This window comes from Myotis davidii, unplaced genomic scaffold, assembly GCF_000327345.1.
Source record: "Myotis davidii unplaced genomic scaffold, ASM32734v1 scaffold197, whole genome shotgun sequence".
NCBI classification, from domain to species: domain Eukaryota; kingdom Metazoa; phylum Chordata; class Mammalia; order Chiroptera; family Vespertilionidae; genus Myotis; species Myotis davidii.
Genome location: NW_006291549.1, coordinates 2,823,389 through 2,828,847, shown reverse-complemented (window position 1 = coordinate 2,828,847; position 5,459 = coordinate 2,823,389). Strand labels below are relative to the sequence as shown.

The following is a 5,459-nucleotide window of genomic DNA, read 5'->3' as shown; positions in this document are numbered from 1 at the left end:
GACAGGGTTGAGATGACTTTGAAACACAGATGGGGAAATGTCAAGGAGGAAATTGGATACATGAGAGTTAAGGAAACAGATCTGGACCAGGGTTAGAAATTTGGGAGTCCTCAGCTTTTAGATGGCATTTAAAGCCACAAGAAAAAAAAAAAAAAAAAAAGAAAGAAAGAAAGATACTATCTTTGGTTAAGATAAATAAGAGTTAAAGAACTGAGTAGCTCATCCCACTCAGAGACATACATGGAGTTTCCTGACAACTCGGTGATTTATATATTTTAACGTGCAAAGTTACCAATTGGAAGTTTGCTAAAATGCAAATTCCTGGGCTCAAGCCCAGAGATCCAGGCAATTCGAATGTAGCATAGTCCAAGAACCAAACTTTGAAAAACACCAATTTACAGAACTGAAAGCAAATATATCAAATAAAACATGTGCTTATGGAAATGACAATTCCTTTGTTTTGTTTTTTTAAAGAGAGGATATGAGGCAATAATTCTTTAATGGTTCTTAAAAGTACAAGGTTGAGAGAACATACTCAAACTGAAATAGAAGAAAAAGGTACCCAACAGGAATGATGCCTTGATTTGGTGAAGACAGAATGACATATGATACAACACTTAGATAGCTCAGCTAGGGCAAGGCTTGGACTGATTATTATACTAAAGGAAGGTCTATTGACAACTGAGAGGACCACCTCTTACTCCAACTCCATTACAGGAATGAGAAGTGTCATCAGGTGAATCCTGTGGCCAAAGTCTTTGTCAATGTTTCCAAGGCTTACTGCCTTGTCTCTCAGATACGTGGATAGATTTGGCCTTCAGATTCTTAAAAAAGAGAGCCTTATTCTTCTGCTACCGAATTTAACAACTGGATTAAACATCTAGGATGCAGAGGATAACAGAAACACTGAAGAAACAGGGAATAGGTCCTGACCCCCAGATGGGTGTTTGGCGTGTTGATGAGCATATGGGAATATTCCTCAGAAAATCTGGAAGAGCTGGAAAGGACAAAGAAGAAAGAGGGAAAAGCTATCATTTATCTCATGTCATGCTGGGATTATGACCCATGGTGCATCTAGGTCTTTTCTGATTAGAATAAACAGTGATACAATTCCCTACCTTAAAGCAAAAACAGCTGAAGCAATACGACATCTTTCACAAATGGGGAGCATGGGCTACAGATGAATATTTTTCAGTCCCAGTATGTCAAATACAGGATATTTAATTGCTTGCTTAGGGATGTAGTATTAATCACATTCTTTGGAAAGTTTTTTTATTTTTTAAGCTCACAAAAGCCTATAGCTCTCTTGGGATTTGTGGTTATCATGCTGGAAAGCTATTAGAAGAAGGCTCTGATTTGAACAAAAGCTCCATGAAAAATACTAAAAAGGCCAGAGAGATGAATTGTTTTGCAAGGGTCCCTTTTGGAATGCTAGAGATTAAACCGAGTCCTGGGGAAGTGGGGGGTGGGGTGGGGAATCAAAATTAGCAGAATATAACATCAAGGTACTTGGACACTTTGATGTCATGGTGTCAAGGCGATATGGTGCCAACGAGAGGGTTACTAAACACCATGTTGAAGGAAAAAATAAAAGCAGCTTAGAAAGAATACTGTTCTTAATGAATTCAATGAAAGTGACATGTAATGACAACAAATGCTGAGACTCTATGTCCACGTTTGAGAAGAGACTGATAACTGGATTGAACACCTAAGATGTAGAGAACAGGAACATGGAAGAAATAGGCAATAGGTTCCACCCCTAGATTTTCCTGCTTCTCCCTTCTCTGTCATTGAGTAGCTACAATTCCCACAGCAATCAGCACTAAATACAGTCCTACTTTGTGCAGGAGACATTTTATTTATATTAAATCTAATCTTAAAACTCCTCCTGCATTATCTTCCACATTAGCATTACAGTGAGAGAATGGAGGCCCAGAGAGGTTAAGTATCTTTGTCAAGGCTACACAGCTAGGAAAAAACAGAGCTGGGGTTTGAATTCAGGTGTGCCTGGTTCTAAAGCTGCCATTCTTTTCATGGAATCAAGCAATCTTTGTTAGTGCTGTGAAGATGTAAGTATTTATCTTTAGCAGTATTCGTGTACCTCTCTTCTCAGCATCTCCTTAATTTTTCATTTTCAAGTAGGAAAAAATGTTTAAAATAAAAAGAAGAGTCTAACCTGATGTCTAAGTTTGATGGCCTAACTGTTGCTTACAGAGATGAACCACTGTGTTCCTTTTTCGTTTTATTATTTCTGGGCTGCTGGGATCGCTGTTATCATCTGCTCTGAAGCATCATCAACCCTAACTCCTTAAAACTCAGGCCCTAGTATGAATGCTTCAGTGTGACACATTAGAATTTTGTTTAAGGGAGCTAAATACATCTGGCATGTGTAATTTTGACCTCCTTAAGTTAATAAGCAAAAAGAATGTTCTGAACCATGCTTTTCGTCCTATAATTACAATGATTCGGTGTTTCGAATTCAATTTAATGACTTCTCACACTGAAAGTAAAGGAGACAAAACTGGACACTTGCCATAGCGACTGATTGCACTGTCATAATAGAGCTGCAAGGCAGTACAAATGGCATGTGGGTAGTAGTTGAGCTTTAAGTCCATGTAAAATCAAAAGAATTAGGGAAATTTCAAATACACAAAAGGCATCAAATGCACAAAGGCTCTCCCAGATGAAGCACTGTGAAATGCCATACCTCTAGCTTCTCATTTGGGAAGAGGGTTAGTAGTGAGCCTTGGAATGTTCCTCAACTAGGTTCTTTTCTTTCTATGACATTGTAGGAAAATTTTCCCTCCAGACAGGTGAGCAGGGGGACTGGCATTCAGGAGTCCCCCACCCACCTTGGCTGCAATTGAGTTGCTGCTCTGGCCTGAGGAGAGGAGACAAAAGGGAGCTGTTCCCATGAGCCTCTGAGCTGGAACCCACAATGGCATTCAACTTGACCAGGCTGTGCTTGAAAGTGGTAGAAATACATCAATATGCCTGCTCGGAAGGGAATAACATGGAAAATAGGAAAATCTATCTTTTCAATGTTTCAGTCTATTATGTTCAATTTGGTGTTGATGGTGGTTGATGGTGATAGTGAATCCTCAAGGGACTGTTAAAAATACTTTAAAATGTTTTTCTGGGCTTCAAAATATGCAACAAGATCTTCCTTATATCACTTAAATGTTTACAAGCACTTGATATCGATATAATTGTTATTTCATTGCCTTTCTCCTCCATATGCTATAAACACTATGAAGGCAGGTGCCACTTATCTTGCTCATCATTCTTTCTTTAGCATCATCTACAACGTTTGGCACATAGTAAGTAACCAATCAATTGCCCCATACTGTAAATGAATGCATGAATGAACAAACAAATGAATTATATAATGATCATGATTGTTTCAGATACTATTTGTGGCAAATTCTTAGAATAATTATCATCTTTATATGTGTATAACTACCAGTTTTCTTGAAGATGTTATTGATCATTTCTTTTTTAAAAAAAATATATTTTATTGATTTTTTTACAGAGAGGAAGGGAGAAGGATAGAGAGAAATATTGATGAGAGAGAAACATTGACCAGCTGCCTCCTGCATAGCCCCTATTGGGGATGTGCCCGCAACTGAGGTATATGCCCTTGGCTGGAATTGAACCTGGGACCCTTCAGTCCACAGCCGACACTCTATCCACTGAGCCAAACTGGTCAGGGTGATCATTTCTTGTTGACAAAATGTATGTTGGTAAAATGTTGCTAAAGTTCATGAAAAGAAGCAGTACTGTTATAACACAACTCTTACCCAACAGTACTTCCCACTGTCCTTTGATAATACAGTAGTATAGTAGAGTGGAAAGGGCATGTAAAAATGCCAATTATTATTGGAGTGAAATATAAATTCAATCATTCCATTGTTTGAAATACCTGACAGTTTCAACAATTGGAAATACTGACTAAAATTAGGGTTTATTCAGTAAAAATAATGATAATTGTTAGCATCCAACTTTACTTTTACACTTCTTATAGAGTTTTCTAGTCCCCCTAGATTTCCAGACCTCAATATTGGAAGATACTAGTACAGCAGTTCAGCCATAGGTCCCTGGGTCAAGGTTGCATGAGAGTTGTCGGTTATGGATTTACTACTGCCCACAGCCCTTGAGTAGGGCAGCAGACCAGAGATGCCTCCATGGGGATAATGGTTATAATGTTGGCTACAAAGGCTTCCTTAATCACTTTAGCCTATAGCAAGTATCTACAGCTTTTATTGTGCCCATTTTATTTTAGTACTTCATTATATGCATCACTATTTCAACATTTTCTATTCACTGTGTTATCTCTCAAATGACATTATAATCTAGGAAAGGGCAGATGCCATGTCTGAGTATGTAATTATGTACAGGGTTATGCTCAAGGATGTCCAGAAAGAAATATGAAGGCATCATCTCTAATACTCCAAATGGAAACGATGGTATTTCTAGTTCTTAGACTACTCAAACAAGCTTCTTGGGCTGCAATTAGAATGATGTCAACCTTCCTAACCCAAATTTTTCAACTATAAAAATGTAATGCATTTAGTAAATTATTCTCTGTAGGAAGTAACTGGCCTCTAGTTTTTAGTGCATGAACTGTGAGTCAGTGTTCTTAGTTCTAAGTGCACTTATTGTTTACTGTTCTACTATGTATTTCTGCCCTTTTGGTGGCTTGGGCACCTCATCAGTCTCTTTTCTATCTATCTAATATGGATTTCTTCTTACATTTTAAAAATGAGCACACACTGACATGAATAAATATAACTAAGTTTCTTGTACAAGTAGAGCTAAGTTGGAAGTTCTAATCCTATATAATAAAAGGCTAATATGCAAACTGTCCCCTCAACCAGGAGTTCGATTGGGAGTTTGACCACGGGGCAGGCCAGCCAGCCAACCAACCTGCTGCATCCCCTTCCCCAACCATGCACAAATTCATGCACCGGGCCTCTAGTAAAGAATAAACCATAACTAAAACAGACCATCTAGTATCTGGGAAAGTCATTATCTTCTATTGAGACTGCAGCTTGAGAAAGGATGCCAATGGCATGGTAAGAGGAAGGGGATATTAAGCCAGGCAGTCATCCAGCCAATAGCCAATTGCCCCTGACACTTACTGTCACAGCCAGTATGCTCCTACATCCATCTGTCTTAATAGCTACACCTGCCAAGTTGTTCCTGGGTATACCAGTTATTTGTAAACTAGGGGCCCGGTGCACGAAATTCGTGCACTGTGTGTGTGTGTGTGTGTGTGTGTGTGTGTGTGTGTGTGGTGGGGGAGTGTCCCTCAGCCCAGCCTGCCCCCTCTTACATACTGGGAGCCCTCAGGCGTTGACCCCCATCACCCTCCAATCACAGGATCGGCCCCTTGCCCAGGCCTGACGCCTCTGACAGGGGTGTCAGGCCTGGGCAGGGGGCCCTCATTTCCCCCCACC

General features: G+C 39.6%; 1 protein-coding gene across 1 annotated transcript in view; it reads right to left on the bottom strand.

Annotated features, from left to right (window-relative positions):
* ADAMTSL1 (ADAMTS like 1) overlaps window positions 1–5,459 on the bottom strand; it is a 393,380-nt gene that overhangs the window by 237,869 nt on the left and 150,052 nt on the right.